Source organism: Globicephala melas, chromosome 5, assembly GCF_963455315.2.
Source record: "Globicephala melas chromosome 5, mGloMel1.2, whole genome shotgun sequence".
NCBI classification, from domain to species: Eukaryota; Metazoa; Chordata; class Mammalia; order Artiodactyla; family Delphinidae; genus Globicephala; species Globicephala melas.
The window spans coordinates 87,155,541-87,175,607 of NC_083318.1; positions in this window are offsets into that span (position 1 = coordinate 87,155,541).

The following is a 20,067-nucleotide window of genomic DNA, read 5'->3' on the forward strand; positions in this document are numbered from 1 at the left end:
TTCAGCTAAAACATGCATGTGGAACCCAGAGTATGATCCACCGTGTGATCGGGAAACGTGTTCAAAGGTGTCTCAGTTTTCGTCCCCTGGTACTCGGGTGCAACATTCCAGACGCTTTACTAACACTCTCCCCACTTGGAGAGTCAGTGCCTTTAACCTCCTGTTTGGCCCAGTTTGCAATTTCTGCGGAAAATGAACAGGAATAGGGAGAACCAATGAGAGACTAGCTGGAGGTATCTGGACAGAAAAATTTAACTTTCATTTCCCACCAGGAAGAGGAATTAACCAAAGGCTCAGCGTGCCATGCCGGAACCACACTAGGGCCTGAAGCAATCCTGCGGTGTTGCGGCCAACTCACAAGAAAGCGAGTTGAAGAAAGGAGCTCAGGGGCACTGTCATTCACAAAGCTGCAGAGTTATAAATGACAGCTATCGTCCAAAAATATATTGAAGTAAGGCTGCCAAGAGGACTTGAAAGCGGGGCAGAATTGCAGGAAACCGATTTCAGGAGGTAGACTAGAATTGCATGTAAAGCATAGGAAAAGAGGCAGAACGTCCACAATGATGCACTTGGCCAAAAAGGGCGTATGCGTTTCTTCCTCAGGAAAAAACGCATACGCCCTTTTTGGCCAACCAAGCAAGCTTGCAAAGGAAATCTGCACTACAATGAAGTCTCACTGCCCGCGGTCAAAAGAGCCATCTGAAAAATGTGTAAAATCCAGAAAGGCAGGACAGGCCATGGAGAACTGGGAGCCTTGTTGTGCTGATGGGCGGGATGTAAATTGCCAACAGCCACTCTGGAGAAGTGTATGGTGTTTCCTGAAACATCTAAAAAACAAAGCAACAGAGCCTAGGGCACTTCCACTTATGGTCCTATAGCTTAGGGAAATTAAAATCAAAAAGACACAGCCACCCCAAAGTTTGGGACGGATGTGTTTACAAGAAGCTCGTTTACGGTACAAGTTCAATATCGCAGAAAGTGAAAAATGGATAAAGAAGTTGTTGTACTTACATACAATGCAATATCACTCAGCAATGAAATCTATGTCATCAGGCCCGTAGCAGCATAATGAGTGGATTCACGTACGATGATTCTAAGTGAAATATGTCACACAGAAAAAGAAACATCATAAGATATCACTACTACACGGAATGTAAACTTGGCTACACTGGAACTGAATTACAAAACAGAACAGGGTCTCAAATGTAGAAAACCAACTTATGCTTGCTTAAAGGGAAAGTTGAGTTGGGGTGCTGCATAAAACCAGAGATTGAAATTAGCACAGATACCGTTCCATAAGCCAAATATGTAATAGAGAAGAGCTACTCCTTGCTCAACCAAGTGGACTCAACACCCAATATTAAACGCCTAAGAATATACCTGCCTAGTAAGAATCTTAAAACCTATGGATTTCTATGTCTCCGAAAGAGAAACAAGCGTGTGTACAGCGGCATAAACGCAGCAGTGATAGGATTGGTGAGGTTCGGTGAGCAAATGCAGACCCTTTGAAATCATATTGCATGGTACCCATTCCATGGGTCTCAACTCTCCAGGTTTAAGGGATTCTTCCTTCAGCTAAAACATGCATGTGGAACCCAGAGTATGATCCACCGTGTGATTGGGAAACGTGTTCAAATGGGTCAGTTTTCGTCCCCTGGTACTCGGGTGCAACATTCCAGACGCTTTACTAACTCTCTCCCCACTTGGAGAGTCAGTGCCTTTAACCTCCTGTTTGGCCCAGTTTGCAATTTCTGCGGAAAATGAACAGGAATAGGGAGAACCAATGAGAGACTAGCTGGAGGTGTCTGGACGGGCAAATTTAACTCTCATTTCCCACCAGGAAGAGGAATTAACCAAAGGCTCAGCATGCCATGCCGGAACCACACTAGGGCCTTAAGCAAGGCTGCGGTGTTGCGGCCAGCTCAGAAGAAAGCGAGTTGAAGAAAGGAGCTCAGGGGCACTGTCATTCACAAACCTGCAGAGTTATAAATGACAGCTATCGTCCAAAAATATATTGAAGTAAGGCTGCCAAGAGGACTTGAAAGCGGGGCAGAATTGCAGGAAACCGATTTCAGGAGGTAGACTGGAATTGCATGTAAAGCATAGGAAAAGAGGCAGAACGTCCACAATGATGCACTTGGCCAAAAAGGGCTTATGCGTTTTTTCCTGTATTCAGGAAAAAACGCATACGCACTTTTTGGGCAACCAAGCAAGCTTGCAAAGGAAATCTGCACTACAATGAAGTCTCACTGCCCCCCAGTCCAAAGGGCCATCTGAAAAAAGTGTAAAATGCAGAAAGGCAGGACAGGCCATGGAGAACTGGCAGCCTTGTTATGCTGATGGGCGGGATGTAAATTGCCAACAGCCACTCTGGAGAAGTGTATGGTGTTTCCTGAAACATCTAAAAAACAAAGCAACAGAGCCTAGGGCACTTCCACTTATGGTCGTATAGCTTCGGGAAATTAAAATCAAAAAGACACAGCCACCCCAAAGTTTGGGACGGCTCTGTTTACAAGAACCTCGTTTATGGTACAATTTCAATATCACAGAAAGGGAAAAATGGATAAAGAAGTTGTGGTACTTACGTACAATGCAATATCACTCAGCAATGAAATCTATGTCATCAGGCCCATAGCAGCATAATGAGTGGATTCAGGTACGATGATTCTAAGTGAGATAAGTCACACAGAAAAAGAAACATCATAAGATATCACTAATACACGGAATGTAAACTTGGCTACCCAGGAACTGAATTACAAAACAGAACAGGGTCTCAAATGAAGAAAACCAACTTATGCTTGCTTAAGGGGAAAGGTGAGTTGGGGTGCTGCATAAAACCAGAGATTGAAATTAGCACAGATACAATTCCATAAGCCAAATATGTAATAGAGAAGAGCTACTCCTTGCTCAACCAAGTGGACTCAACACCCAATATTAAACGCCTAAGAATATACCTGCCTAGTAAGAATCTTAAAACCTATGGATTTCTATGTCTCCGAAAGAGAAACAAGCGTGTGTACAGCGGCATAAACGCAGCAGTGATAGGATTGGTGAGGTTCGGTGAGCAAATGCAGACCCTTTGAAATCATATTGCATGGTACCCATTCCATGGGTCTCAACTCTCCAGGTTTAAGGGATTCTTCCTTCAGCTAAAACATGCATGTGGAACCCAGAGTATGATCCACCGTGTGATCGGGAAACGTGTTCAAATGGGTCAGTTTTCGTCCCCTGGTACTCGGGTGAAACATTCCAGACGCTTTACTAACTCTCTCCCCACTTGGAGAGTCAGTGCCTTTAACCTCCTGTTTGGCCCAGTTTGCAATTTCTGCGGAAAATGAACAGGAATAGGGAGAACCAATGAGAGACTAGCTGGAGGTGTCTGGACGGGCAAATTTAACTCTCATTTCCCACCAGGAAGAGGAATTAACCAAAGGCTCAGCGTGCCATGCCGGAACCACACTAGGGCCTTAAGCAAGGCTGCGGTGTTGCGGCCAGCTCAGAAGAAAGCGAGTTGAAGAAAGGAGCTCAGGGGCACTGTCATTCACAAACCTGCAGAGTTATAAATGACAGCTATCGTCCAAAAATATATTGAAGTAAGGCTGCCAAGAGGACTTGAAAGCGGGGCAGAATTGCAGGAAATCGATTTCAGGAGGTAGACTGGAATTGCATGTAAAGCATAGGAAAAGAGGCAGAACGTCCACAATGATGCACTTGGCCAAAAAGGGCTTATGCGTTTTTTCCTGTATTCAGGAAAAAACGCATACGCCCTTTTTGGGAAACCAAGCAAGCTTGCAAAGGAAATCTGCACTACAATGAAGTCTCACTGCCCCCCAGTCCAAAGGGCCATCTGAAAAAAGTGTAAAATGCAGAAAGGCAGGACAGGCCATGGAGAACTGGCAGCCTTGTTATGCTGATGGGCGGGATGTAAATTGCCAACAGCCACTCTGGAGAAGTGTATGGTGTTTCCTGAAACATCTAAAAAACAAAGCAACAGAGCCTAGGGCACTTCCACTTATGGTCCTATAGCTTAGGGAAATTAAAATCAAAAAGACACAGCCACCCCAAAGTTTGGGACGGCTCTGCTTACAAGAACCTCGTTTTTGGTACAAGTTCAATATCACAGAAAGCGAAAAATGGATAAAGAAGTTGTGGTACTTACGTACAATGCAATATCACTCAGCAATGAAATCTATGTCATCAGGCCCATAGCAGCATAATGAGTGGATTCAGGTACGATGATTCTAAGTGAGATAAGTCACACAGAAAAAGAAACATCATAAGATATCACTAATACACGGAATGTAAACTTGGCTACCCAGGAACTGAATTACAAAACAGAACAGGGTCTCAAATGTAGAAAACCAACTTATGCTTGCTTAAGGGGAAAGGTGGGTTGGGGTGCTGCATAAAACCAGAGATTGAAATTAGCACAGATACCATTCCATAAGCCAAATATGTAATAGACAAGAGCTACTCCTTGCTCAACCAAGTGGACTCAACACCCCATATTAAACGCCTAAGAATATACCTGCCTAGTAAGAATCTTAAAACCTCTGGATTTCTATGTCTCCGAAAGAGAATCAAGCGTGTGTACAGCGGCATAAACGCTGCAGTGATAGGATTGTTGAGGTTCTGTGAGCAATTGCAGACCCTTTGAAGTCATATTGCATGGTACCCATTCCATGGGTCTCAACTCTCAAGGTTTAAGGGATTCTTCCTTCAGCTAAAATATGCATGTGGACCCCAGAGTATAATCCACCGTGTGATCGGGAAACGTGTTCAAATGTGTGTCAGGTTTCGTCCCCTGGTACTCGGTTGCAACATACCAGACGCTTTACTAACACTCTCCCCACTTGGAGAGTCAGTGCCTTTAACCTCCTGTTTGGCCCAGTTTGCAATTTCTGCGGAAAAAGAACAGGAATAGGGAGAACCAATGAGAGACTAGCTGGAGGTGTCTGGACGGGCAAATTTAACTCTCATTTCCCACCAGGAAGAGGAATTAACCAAAGGCTCAGCGTGCCATGCCGGAACAACACTAGGGCCTGAAGCAAGGCTGTGGTGTTGCGGCCAGCTCACAAGAAAGCGAGTTGAAGAAAGGAGCTCAGGGGCACTGTAATTCACAAACCTGCAGAGTTATAAATGACAGCTATCGTCCAAAAATATATTGAAGTAAGGCTGCCAAGAGGACTTGAAAGCGGGGCAGAATTGCAGGAAACCGATTTCAGGAGGTAGACTGGAATTGCATGTAAAGCATAGGAAAAGAGGCAGAACGTCCACAATGATGCACTTGGCCAAAAAGGGCGTATGTGTTTTTTTCTGAATATATTCAGGAAAAAACGCATACGCCCTTTTTGGCCAACCAAGCAAGCTTGCAAAGGAAATCTGCACTACAATGAAGTCTCACTGCCCCCAGGTCAAAAGGGCCATCTGAAAAAAGTGTAAAATCCAGAAAGGCTGGACAGGCCATGGAGAACTGGGAGCCTTGTTATGCTGATGGGCGGGATGTAAATTGCCAACAGCCACTCTGGAGAAGTGTATGGTGTTTCCTGAAACATCTAAAAAACAAAGCAACAGAGCCTAGGGCACTTCCACTTATGGTCGTATAGCTTCGGGAAATTAAAATCAAAAAGACAGAGCCACCGCAAAGTTTGGGACGGCTCTGTTTACAAGAACCTCGTTTATGGTACAAATTCAATATCACAGAAAGTGAAAAATGGATAAAAATTTGTGGTACTTACGTACAATGCAATATCACTCAGCAATGACATCTATGTCATCAGGCCCATAGCAGCATAATGAGTGGATTCAGGTACGATGATTCTAAGTGAAAAAAGTCACAAAGAAAAAGAAACATCAAAAGTTATCACTACTACACGGAATGTAACCTTGGCTACCCAGGAACTGAATTACAAAACAGAACAGGGTCTCAAATGAAGAAAACCAACTTATGCTTGCTTAAGGGGAAAGGTGAGTTGGGGTGCTGCATAAAACCAGAGATTGAAATTAGCACAGATACAATTACATAAGCCAAATATGTAATAGAGAAGAGCTACTCCTTGCTCAACCAAGTGGACTCAACACCCAATATTAAACGCCTAAGAATATACCTGCCTAGTAAGAATCTAAAAACCTATGGATTTCTATGTCTCCGAAAGAGAAACAAGCGTGTGTACAGCGGCATAAACGCAGCAGTGATAGGATTGGTGAGGTTCGGTGAGCAAATGCAGACCCTTTGAAATCATATTGCATGGTACCCATTCCATAGGTCTCAACTCTCCAGGTTTAAGGGATTCTTCCTTCAGCTAAAACATGCATGTGGAACCCAGAGTATGATCCACCGTGTGATCGGGAAACGTGATCAAATGTGTCTCAGGTTTCGTCCCCTGGTACTCAGGTGCAACATTCCAGACGCTTTACTAACACTCTCCCCACTTGGAGAGTCAGTGCCTTTAACCTCCTGTTTGGCCCAGTTTGCAATTTCTGCAGAAAATGAACAGGAATAGGGAGAACCAATGAGAGACTAGCTGGAGGTGTCTGGACGGGCAAATTTAACTCTCATTTCCCACCAGGAAGAGGAATTAACCAAAGGCTCAGCGTGCCATGCCGGAACCACACTAGGGCCTTAAGCAAGGCTGCGGTGTTGCGGCCAGCTCAGAAGAAAGCGAGTTGAAGAAAGGAGCTCAGGGGCACTGTCATTCACAAACCTGCAGAGTTATAAATGACAGCTATCGTCCAAAAATATATTGAAGTAAGGCTGCCAAGAGGACTTGAAAGCGGGGCAGAATTGCAGGAAACCGATTTCAGGAGGTAGACTGGAATTGCATGTAAAGCATAGGAAAAGAGGCAGAACGTCCACAATGATGCACTTGGCCAAAAAGGGCTTATGCGTTTTTTCCTGTATTCAGGAAAAAACGCATACGCCCTTTTTGGGCAACCAAGCAAGCTTGCAAAGGAAATCTGCACTACAATGAAGTCTCACTGCCCCCCAGTCCAAAGGGCCATCTGAAAAAAGTGTAAAATGCAGAAAGGCAGGACAGGCCATGGAGAACTGGCAGCCTTGTTATGCTGATGGGCAGGATGTAAATTGCCAACAGCCACTCTGGAGAATTGTATGGTGTTTCCTGAAACATCTAAAAAACAAAGCAACAGAGCCTAGGGCACTTCCACTTATGGTCCTATAGCTTAGGGAAATTAAAATCAAAAAGACACAGCCACCCCAAAGTTTGGGACGGCTCTGCTTACAAGAACCTCGTTTTTGGTACAAGTTCAATATCACAGAAAGCGAAAAATGGATAAAGAAGTTGTGGTACTTACGTACAATGCAATATCACTCAGCAATGAAATCTATGTCATCAGGTCCATAGCAGCATAATGAGTGGATTCAGGTACGATGATTCTAAGTGAAATAAGTCACACAGAAAAAGAAACATCATAAGTTATCACTACTACACGGAATGTAAACTTGGCTACCCAGGAACTGAATTACAAAACAGAACAGGGTCTCAAATGTAGAAAACCAACTTATGCTTGCTTAAGGGGAAAGATGAGTTGGGGTGCTGCATAAAACCAGAGATTGAAATTAGCACAGATACCGTTCCATAAGCCAAATATGTAATAGACAAGAGCTACTCCTTGCTCAATGAAGAGGACACAACACGCCATATTAAACGTCTAAGAATATACCTGCCTAGTAAGAATTTTAAAACATATGGATTTATATGTCTCCGAAAGAGAATCAAGCGTGTGTACAGTGGCATAAGCGCAGCAGTGATAGGATTGTTGAGGTTCGGTGAGTAAATGCAGAACCTTTAAAGTCATATTGCATGGTACCCATTCCATGGGTCTCAACTCTCCATGTTTAAGGGATTCTTCCTTCAGCTAAAACATGCATGTGGAACCCAGAGTATGATCCACCGTGTGATCGGGAAACGTGTTCAAATGTGTCAGTTTTCGTCCTTTGGTCCTCGGGTGCAACATTTCAGACGCTTTACTAACACTCTCCCCACTTGGAGAGTCAGTGCCTTTAACCTCCTGTTTGGCCCAGTTTGCAATTTCTGCGGAAAATGAACAGGAATAGGGAGAACCAATGAGAGACTAGCTGGAGGTGTCTGGACGGGCAAATTTAACTCTCATTTCCCACCAGGAAGAGGAATTAACCAAAGGCTCAGCGTGCCATGCCGGAACCACACTAGGGCCTGAAGCAAGGCTGCGGTGTTGCGGCCAGCTCACAAGAAAGCGAGTTGAAGAAAGGAGCTCAGGGGCACTGTAATTCACAAACCTGCAGAGTTATAAATGACAGCTATCGTCCAAAAATATATTGAAGTAAGGCTGCCAAGAGGACTTGAAAGCGGGGCAGAATTGCAGGAAACCGATTTCAGGAGGTAGACTGGAATTGCATGTAAAGCATAGGAAAAGAGGCAGAACGTCCACAATGATGCACTTGGCCAAAAAGGGCGTATGTGTTTTTTTCTGAATATATTCAGGAAAAAACGCATACGCCCTTTTTGGCCAACCAAGCAAGCTTGCAAAGGAAATCTGCACTACAATGAAGTCTCACTGCCCCCAGGTCAAAAGGGCCATCTGAAAAAAGTGTAAAATCCAGAAAGGCTGGACAGGCCATGGAGAACTGGGAGCCTTGTTATGCTGATGGGCGGGATGTAAATTGCCAACAGCCACTCTGGAGAAGTGTATGGTGTTTCCTGAAACATCTAAAAAACAAAGCAACAGAGCCTAGGGCACTTCCACTTATGGTCGTATAGCTTCGGGAAATTAAAATCAAAAAGACAGAGCCACCGCAAAGTTTGGGACGGCTCTGTTTACAAGAACCTCGTTTATGGTACAAATTCAATATCACAGAAAGTGAAAAATGGATAAAAATTTGTGGTACTTACGTACAATGCAATATCACTCAGCAATGACATCTATGTCATCAGGCCCATAGCAGCATAATGAGTGGATTCAGGTACGATGATTCTAAGTGAAAAAAGTCACAAAGAAAAAGAAACATCAAAAGTTATCACTACTACACGGAATGTAACCTTGGCTACCCAGGAACTGAATTACAAAGCAGAACAGGGTCTCAAATGAAGAAAACCAACTTATGCTTGCTTAAGGGGAAAGGTGAGTTGGGGTGCTGCATAAAACCAGAGATTGAAATTAGCACAGATACAATTACATAAGCCAAATATGTAATAGAGAAGAGCTACTCCTTGCTCAACCAAGTGGACTCAACACCCAATATTAAACGCCTAAGAATATACCTGCCTAGTAAGAATCTAAAAACCTATGGATTTCTATGTCTCCGAAAGAGAAACAAGCGTGTGTACAGCGGCATAAACGCAGCAGTGATAGGATTGGTGAGGTTCGGTGAGCAAATGCAGACCCTTTGAAATCATATTGCATGGTACCCATTCCATAGGTCTCAACTCTCCAGGTTTAAGGGATTCTTCCTTCAGCTAAAACATGCATGTGGAACCCAGAGTATGATCCACCGTGTGATCGGGAAACGTGATCAAATGTGTCTCAGGTTTCGTCCCCTGGTACTCAGGTGCAACATTCCAGACGCTTTACTAACACTCTCCCCACTTGGAGAGTCAGTGCCTTTAACCTCCTGTTTGGCCCAGTTTGCAATTTCTGCAGAAAATGAACAGGAATAGGGAGAACCAATGAGAGACTAGCTGGAGGTGTCTGGACGGGCAAATTTAACTCTCATTTCCCACCAGGAAGAGGAATTAACCAAAGGCTCAGCGTGCCATGCCGGAACCACACTAGGGCCTTAAGCAAGGCTGCGGTGTTGCGGCCAGCTCAGAAGAAAGCGAGTTGAAGAAAGGAGCTCAGGGGCACTGTCATTCACAAACCTGCAGAGTTATAAATGACAGCTATCGTCCAAAAATATATTGAAGTAAGGCTGCCAAGAGGACTTGAAAGCGGGGCAGAATTGCAGGAAACCGATTTCAGGAGGTAGACTGGAATTGCATGTAAAGCATAGGAAAAGAGGCAGAACGTCCACAATGATGCACTTGGCCAAAAAGGGCTTATGCGTTTTTTCCTGTATTCAGGAAAAAACGCATACGCCCTTTTTGGGCAACCAAGCAAGCTTGCAAAGGAAATCTGCACTACAATGAAGTCTCACTGCCCCCCAGTCCAAAGGGCCATCTGAAAAAAGTGTAAAATGCAGAAAGGCAGGACAGGCCATGGAGAACTGGCAGCCTTGTTATGCTGATGGGCAGGATGTAAATTGCCAACAGCCACTCTGGAGAATTGTATGGTGTTTCCTGAAACATCTAAAAAACAAAGCAACAGAGCCTAGGGCACTTCCACTTATGGTCCTATAGCTTAGGGAAATTAAAATCAAAAAGACACAGCCACCCCAAAGTTTGGGACGGCTCTGCTTACAAGAACCTCGTTTTTGGTACAAGTTCAATATCACAGAAAGCGAAAAATGGATAAAGAAGTTGTGGTACTTACGTACAATGCAATATCACTCAGCAATGAAATCTATGTCATCAGGTCCATAGCAGCATAATGAGTGGATTCAGGTACGATGATTCTAAGTGAAATAAGTCACACAGAAAAAGAAACATCATAAGTTATCACTACTACACGGAATGTAAACTTGGCTACCCAGGAACTGAATTACAAAACAGAACAGGGTCTCAAATGTAGAAAACCAACTTATGCTTGCTTAAGGGGAAAGATGAGTTGGGGTGCTGCATAAAACCAGAGATTGAAATTAGCACAGATACCGTTCCATAAGCCAAATATGTAATAGACAAGAGCTACTCCTTGCTCAATGAAGAGGACACAACACGCCATATTAAACGTCTAAGAATATACCTGCCTAGTAAGAATTTTAAAACATATGGATTTATATGTCTCCGAAAGAGAATCAAGCGTGTGTACAGTGGCATAAGCGCAGCAGTGATAGGATTGTTGAGGTTCGGTGAGTAAATGCAGAACCTTTAAAGTCATATTGCATGGTACCCATTCCATGGGTCTCAACTCTCCATGTTTAAGGGATTCTTCCTTCAGCTAAAACATGCATGTGGAACCCAGAGTATGATCCACCGTGTGATCGGGAAACGTGTTCAAATGTGTCAGTTTTCGTCCTTTGGTCCTCGGGTGCAACATTTCAGACGCTTTACTAACACTCTCCCCACTTGGAGAGTCAGTGCCTTTAACCTCCTGTTTGGCCCAGTTTGCAATTTCTGCGGAAAATGAACAGGAATAGGGAGAACCAATGAGAGACTAGCTGGAGGTGTCTGGACGGGCAAATTTAACTCTCATTTCCCACCAGGAAGAGGAATTAACCAAAGGCTCAGCGTGCCATGCCGGAACCACACTAGGGCCTGAAGCAAGGCTGCGGTGTTGCGGCCAGCTCACAAGAAAGCGAGTTGAAGAAAGGAGCTCAGGGGCACTGTAATTCACAAACCTGCAGAGTTATAAATGACAGCTATCGTCCAAAAATATATTGAAGTAAGGCTGCCAAGAGGACTTGAAAGCGGGGCAGAATTGCAGGAAACCGATTTCAGGAGGTAGACTGGAATTGCATGTAAAGCATAGGAAAAGAGGCAGAACGTCCACAATGATGCACTTGGCCAAAAAGGGCGTATGCGTTTTTTTCTGAATATATTCAGGAAAAAACGCATACGCCCTTTTTGGCCAACCAAGCAAGCTTGCAAAGGAAATCTGCACTACAATGAAGTCTCACTGCCCGCCGGTCAAAAGGGCCATCTGAAAAAAGTGTAAAATCCAGAAAGCCTGGACAGGCCATGGAGAACTGGGAGCCTTGTTATGCTGATGGGCGGGATGTAAATTGCCAACAGCCACTCTGGAGAAGTGTATGGTGTTTCCTGAAACATCTAAAAAACAAAGCAACAGAGCCTAGGGCACTTCCACTTATGGTCGTATAGCTTCGGGAAATTAAAATCAAAAAGACACAGCCACCGCAAAGTTTGGGACGGCTCTGTTTACAAGATCCTCGTTTATGGTACAAATTCAATATCACAGAAAGTGAAAAATGGATAAAAATTTGTGGTACTTACGTACAATGCAATATCACTCAGCAATGACATCTATGTCATCAGGCCGATAGCAGCATAATGAGTGGATTCAGGTACGATGATTCTAAGTGAAATAAGTCACAAAGAAAAAGAAACATCATAAGTTATCACTACTACACGGAATGTAAACTTGGCTACCCAGGAACTGAATTACAAAACAGAACAGGGTCTCAAATGTAGAAAACCAACTTATGCTTGCTTAAGGGGAAAGGTGAGTTGGGGTGCTGCATAAAACCAGAGATTGAAATTAGCACAGATACCGTTCCATAAGCCAAATATGTAATAGACAAGAGCTACTCCTTGCTCAATGAAGAGAACACAACACCCCATATTAAACTTCTAAGAATATACGTGACTAGTAAGAATCTTAAAACCTATGGATTTATATGTCTCCGAAAGAGAATCAAGCGTGTGTACAGTGGCATAAGCGCAGCAGTGATAGGATTGTTGAGGTTCTGTGAGCAAATGCAGACCCTTTGAAGTCATATTGCATGGTACCCATTCCATGGGTCTCAACTCTCCAGGTTTAAGGGATTCTTCCTTCAGCTAAAACATGCATGTGGAACCCAGAGTATGATCCACCGTGTGATCGGGAAACGTGTTCAAATGTGTCAGTTTTCGTCCAATGGTACTCGGGTGCAACATTCCAGACGCTTTACTAACACTCTCCCCACTTGGAGAGTCAGTGCCTTTAACCTCCTGTTTGGCCCAGTTTGCAATTTCTGTGGAAAATGAACAGGTATAGGGAGAACCAATGAGAGACTAGCTGGAGGTGTCTGGACGGGCAAATTTAACTCTCATTTCCCACCAGGAAGAGGAATTAACCAAAGGCTCAGCGTGCCATGCTGGAACCACACTAGGGCCTGAAGCAATGCTGCGGTGTTGCGGCCAGCTCACAAGAAAGCGAGTTGAAGAAAGGAGCTCAGGGGCACTGTCATTCACAAACCTGCAGAGTTATAAATGACAGCTATCGTCCAAAAATGTATTGAAGTAAGGCTGCCAAGAGGACTTGAAAGCGGGGCAGAATTGCAGGAAACCGATTTCAGGAGGTAGACTGGAATTGCATGTAAAGCATAGGAAAAGAGGCAGAACGTCCACAATGATGCACTTGGCCAAAAAGGGCGTATGTGTTTTTTTCTGAATATATTCAGGAAAAAACGCATACGCCCTTTTTGGCCAACCAAGCAAGCTTGCAAAGGAAATCTGCACTACAATGAAGTCTCACTGCCCCCAGGTCAAAAGGGCCATCTGAAAAAAGTGTAAAATCCAGAAAGGCTGGACAGGCCATGGAGAACTGGGAGCCTTGTTATGCTGATGGGCGGGATGTAAATTGCCAACAGCCACTCTGGAGAAGTGTATGGTGTTTCCTGAAACATCTAAAAAACAAAGCAACAGAGCCTAGGGCACTTCCACTTATGGTCGTATAGCTTCGGGAAATTAAAATCAAAAAGACAGAGCCACCGCAAAGTTTGGGACGGCTCTGTTTACAAGATCCTCGTTTATGGTACAAATTCAATATCACAGAAAGTGAAAAATGGATAAAAATTTGTGGTACTTACGTACAATGCAATATCACTCAGCAATGACATCTATGTCATCAGGCCCATAGCAGCATAATGAGTGGATTCAGGTACGATGATTCTAAGTGAAAAAAGTCACAAAGAAAAAGAAACATCAAAAGTTATCACTACTACACGGAATGTAACCTTGGCTACCCAGGAACTGAATTACAAAACAGAACAGGGTCTCAAATGAAGAAAACCAACTTATGCTTGCTTAAGGGGAAAGGTGAGTTGGGGTGCTGCATAAAACCAGAGATTGAAATTAGCACAGATACAATTACATAAGCCAAATATGTAATAGAGAAGAGCTACTCCTTGCTCAACCAAGTGGACTCAACACCCAATATTAAACGCCTAAGAATATACCTGCCTAGTAAGAATCTAAAAACCTATGGATTTCTATGTCTCCGAAAGAGAAACAAGCGTGTGTACAGCGGCATAAACGCAGCAGTGATAGGATTGGTGAGGTTCGGTGAGCAAATGCAGACCCTTTGAAATCATATTGCATGGTACCCATTCCATAGGTCTCAACTCTCCAGGTTTAAGGGATTCTTCCTTCAGCTAAAACATGCATGTGGAACCCAGAGTATGATCCACCGTGTGATCGGGAAACGTGATCAAATGTGTCTCAGGTTTCGTCCCCTGGTACTCAGGTGCAACATTCCAGACGCTTTACTAACACTCTCCCCACTTGGAGAGTCAGTGCCTTTAACCTCCTGTTTGGCCCAGTTTGCAATTTCTGCAGAAAATGAACAGGAATAGGGAGAACCAATGAGAGACTAGCTGGAGGTGTCTGGACGGGCAAATTTAACTCTCATTTCCCACCAGGAAGAGGAATTAACCAAAGGCTCAGCGTGCCATGCCGGAACCACACTAGGGCCTTAAGCAAGGCTGCGGTGTTGCGGCCAGCTCAGAAGAAAGCGAGTTGAAGAAAGGAGCTCAGGGGCACTGTCATTCACAAACCTGCAGAGTTATAAATGACAGCTATCGTCCAAAAATATATTGAAGTAAGGCTGCCAAGAGGACTTGAAAGCGGGGCAGAATTGCAGGAAACCGATTTCAGGAGGTAGACTGGAATTGCATGTAAAGCATAGGAAAAGAGGCAGAACGTCCACAATGATGCACTTGGCCAAAAAGGGCTTATGCGTTTTTTCCTGTATTCAGGAAAAAACGCATACGCCCTTTTTGGGCAACCAAGCAAGCTTGCAAAGGAAATCTGCACTACAATGAAGTCTCACTGCCCCCCAGTCCAAAGGGCCATCTGAAAAAAGTGTAAAATGCAGAAAGGCAGGACAGGCCATGGAGAACTGGCAGCCTTGTTATGCTGATGGGCAGGATGTAAATTGCCAACAGCCACTCTGGAGAATTGTATGGTGTTTCCTGAAACATCTAAAAAACAAAGCAACAGAGCCTAGGGCACTTCCACTTATGGTCCTATAGCTTAGGGAAATTAAAATCAAAAAGACACAGCCACCCCAAAGTTTGGGACGGCTCTGCTTACAAGAACCTCGTTTTTGGTACAAGTTCAATATCACAGAAAGCGAAAAATGGATAAAGAAGTTGTGGTACTTACGTACAATGCAATATCACTCAGCAATGAAATCTATGTCATCAGGTCCATAGCAGCATAATGAGTGGATTCAGGTACGATGATTCTAAGTGAAATAAGTCACACAGAAAAAGAAACATCATAAGTTATCACTACTACACGGAATGTAAACTTGGCTACCCAGGAACTGAATTACAAAACAGAACAGGGTCTCAAATGTAGAAAACCAACTTATGCTTGCTTAAGGGGAAAGATGAGTTGGGGTGCTGCATAAAACCAGAGATTGAAATTAGCACAGATACCGTTCCATAAGCCAAATATGTAATAGACAAGAGCTACTCCTTGCTCAATGAAGAGGACACAACACGCCATATTAAACGTCTAAGAATATACCTGCCTAGTAAGAATTTTAAAACATATGGATTTATATGTCTCCGAAAGAGAATCAAGCGTGTGTACAGTGGCATAAGCGCAGCAGTGATAGGATTGTTGAGGTTCGGTGAGTAAATGCAGAACCTTTAAAGTCATATTGCATGGTACCCATTCCATGGGTCTCAACTCTCCATGTTTAAGGGATTCTTCCTTCAGCTAAAACATGCATGTGGAACCCAGAGTATGATCCACCGTGTGATCGGGAAACGTGTTCAAATGTGTCAGTTTTCGTCCTTTGGTCCTCGGGTGCAACATTTCAGACGCTTTACTAACACTCTCCCCACTTGGAGAGTCAGTGCCTTTAACCTCCTGTTTGGCCCAGTTTGCAATTTCTGCGGAAAATGAACAGGAATAGGGAGAACCAATGAGAGACTAGCTGGAGGTGTCTGGACGGGCAAATTTAACTCTCATTTCCCACCAGGAAGAGGAATTAACCAAAGGCTCAGCGTGCCATGCCGGAACCACACTAGGGCCTGAAGCAAGGCTGCGGTGTTGCGGCCAGCTCACAAGAAAGCGAGTTGAAGAAAGGAGCTCAGGGGCACTGTAATTCACAAACCTGCAGAGTTATAAATGACAGCTATCGTCCAAAAATATATTGAAGTAAGGCTGCCAAGAGGACTTGAAAGCGGGGCAGAATTGCAGGAAACCGATTTCAGGAGGTAGACTGGAATTGCATGTAAAGCATAGGAAAAGAGGCAGAACGTCCACAATGATGCACTTGGCCAAAAAGGGCGTATGCGTTTTTTTCTGAATATATTCAGGAAAAAACGCATACGCCCTTTTTGGCCAACCAAGCAAGCTTGCAAAGGAAATCTGCACTACAATGAAGTCTCACTGCCCGCCGGTCAAAAGGGCCATCTGAAAAAAGTGTAAAATCCAGAAAGCCTGGACAGGCCATGGAGAACTGGGAGCCTTGTTATGCTGATGGGCGGGATGTAAATTGCCAACAGCCACTCTGGAGAAGTGTATGGTGTTTCCTGAAACATCTAAAAAACAAAGCAACAGAGCCTAGGGCACTTCCACTTATGGTCGTATAGCTTCGGGAAATTAAAATCAAAAAGACACAGCCACCGCAAAATTTGGGACGGCTCTGTTTACAAGATCCTCGTTTATGGTACAAATTCAATATCACAGAAAGTGAAAAATGGATAAAAATTTGTGGTACTTACGTACAATGCAATATCACTCAGCAATGACATCTATGTCATCAGGCCGATAGCAGCATAATGAGTGGATTCAGGTACGATGATTCTAAGTGAAATAAGTCACAAAGAAAAAGAAACATCATAAGTTATCACTACTACACGGAATGTAAACTTGGCTACCCAGGAACTGAATTACAAAACAGAACAGGGTCTCAAATGAAGAAAACCAACTTATGCTTGCTTAAGGGGAAAGGTGAGTTGGGGTGCTGCATAAAACCAGAGATTGAAATTAGCACAGATACAATTCCATAAGCCAAATATGTAATAGAGAAGAGCTACTCCTTGCTCAACCAAGTGGACTCAACACCCAATATTAAACGCCTAAGAATATACCTGCCTAGTAAGAATATTAAAACCTATGGATTTCTATGTCTCCGAAAGAGAAACAAGCGTGTGTACAGCGGCATAAACGCAGCAGTGATAGGATTGGTGAGGTTCGGTGAGCAAATACAGACCCTTTGAAATCATATTGCATGGTACCCATTCCATGGGTCTCAACTCTCCAGGTTTAAGGGATTCTTCCTTCAGCTAAAACATGCATGTGGAACCCAGAGTATGATCCACCGTGTGATCGGGAAACGTGTTCAAATGGGTCAGTTTTCGTCCCCTGGTACTCGGGTGCAACATTCCAGACGCTTTACTAACTCTCTCCCCACTTGGAGAGTCAGTGCCTTTAACCTCCTGTTTGGCCCAGTTTGCAATTTCTGCGGAAAATGAACAGGAATAGGGAGAACCAATGAGAGACTAGCTGGAGGTGTCTGGACGGGCAAATTTAACTCTCATTTCCCACCAGGAAGAGGAATTAACCAAAGGCTCAGCGTGCCATGCCGGAACCACACTAGGGCCTTAAGCAAGGCTGCGGTGTTGCGGCCAGCTCAGAAGAAAGCGAGTTGAAGAAAGGAGCTCAGGGGCACTGTCATTCACAAACCTGCAGAGTTATAAATGACAGCTATCGTCCAAAAATATATTGAAGTAAGGCTGCCAAGAGGACTTGAAAGCGGGGCAGAATTGCAGGAAACCGATTTCAGGAGGTAGACTGGAATTGCATGTAAAGCATAGGAAAAGAGGCAGAACGTCCACAATGATGCACTTGGCCAAAAAGGGCTTATGCGTTTTTTCCTGTATTCAGGAAAAAACGCATACGCCCTTTTTGGCCAACCAAGCAAGCTTGCAAAGGAAATCTGCACTACAATGAAGTCTCACTGCCCCCCAGTCCAAAGGGCCATCTGAAAAAAGTGTAAAATCCAGAAAGGCACGACAGGCCATGGAGAACTGGCAGCCTTGTTATGCTGATGGGCGGGATGTAAATTGCCAACAGCCACTCTGGAGAAGTGTATGGTGTTTCCTGAAACATCTACAAAACAAAGCAACAGAGCCTAGGGCACTTCCACTTATGGTCCTATAGCTTAGGGAAATGAAAATCAAAAAGACACAGCCACCCCAAAGTTTGGGACGGCTCTGTTTACAAGAACCTCGTTTATGGTACAATTTCAATATCACAGAAAGCGAAAAATGGATAAAGAAGTTGTGGTACTTACGTACAATGCAATATCACTCAGCAATGAAATCTATGTCATCAGGCCCATAGCAGCATAATGAGTGGATTCAGGTACGATGATTCTAAGTGAGATAAGTCACACAGAAAAAGAAACATCATAAGATATCACTAATACACGGAATGTAAACTTGGCTACCCAGGAACTGAATTACAAAACAGAACAGGGTCTCAAATGTAGAAAACCAACTTATGCTTGCTTAAGGGGAAAGGTGAGTTGGGGTGCTGCATAAAACCAGAGATTGAAATTAGCACAGATACCGTTCCATAAGCCAAATATGTAATAGACAAGAGCTACTCCTTGCTCAATGAAGAGGACACAACACCCCATATTAAACTTCTAAGAATATACCTGACTAGTAAGAATCTTAAAACCTATGGATTTATATGTCTCCGAAAGAGAATCAAGCGTGTGTACAGTGGCATAAGCGCAGCAGTGATAGGATTGTTGAGGTTCTGTGAGCAAATGCAGACCCTTTGAAGTCATATTGCATGGTACCCATTCCATGGGTCTCAACTCTCCAGGTTTAAGGGATTCTTCCTTCAGCTAAAACATGCATGTGGAACCCAGAGTATGATCCACCGTGTGATCGGGAAACGTGTTCAAATGTGTCAGTTTTCGTCCAATGGTACTCGGGTGCAACATTCCAGACGCTTTACTAACACTCTCCCCACTTGGAGAGTCAGTGCCTTTAACCTCCTGTTTGGCCCAGTTTGCAATTTCTGTGGAAAATGAACAGGTATAGGGAGAACCAATGAGAGACTAGCTGGAGGTGTCTGGACGGGCAAATTTAACTCTCATTTCCCACCAGGAAGAGGAATTAACCAAAGGCTCAGCGTGCCATGCTGGAACCACACTAGGGCCTGAAGCAATGCTGCGGTGTTGCGGCCAGCTCACAAGAAAGCGAGTTGAAGAAAGGAGCTCAGGGGCACTGTCATTCACAAACCTGCAGAGTTATAAATGACAGCTATCGTCCAAAAATATATTGAAGTAAGGCTGCCAAGAGGACTTGAAAGCGGGGCAGAATTGCAGGAAACCGATTTCAGGAGGTAGACTGGAATTGCATGTAAAGCATAGGAAAAGAGGCAGAACGTCCACAATGATGCACTTGGCCAAAAAGGGCGTATGCGTTTTTTCCTGAATATATTCAGGAAAAAACGCATACGCCCTTTTTGGCCAACCAAGCAAGCTTGCAAAGGAAATCTGCAGTACAATGAAGTCTCACTGCCCGCCGGTCCAAAGGGCCATCTGAAAAAAGTATAAAATCCAGAAAGGCAGGACAGGCCATGGAGAACTGGGAGCCTTGTTATGCTGATGGGCGGGATGTAAATTGCCAACAGCCACTCTGGAGAAGTGTATGGTGTTTCCTGAAACATCTAAAAAACAAAGCAACAGAGCCTAGGGCACTTCCACTTATGGTCGTATAGCTTCGGGAAATTAAAATCAAAAAGACACAGCCACCGCAAAGTTTGGGACGGCTCTGTTTACAAGATCCTCGTTTATGGTACAAATTCAATATCACAGAAAGTGAAAAATGGATAAAAATTTGTGGTACTTACGTACAATGCAATATCACTCAGCAATGACATCTATGTCATCAGGCCGATAGCAGCATAATGAGTGGATTCAGGTACGATGATTCTAAGTGAAATAAGTCACAAAGAAAAAGAAACATCATAAGTTATCACTACTACACGGAAT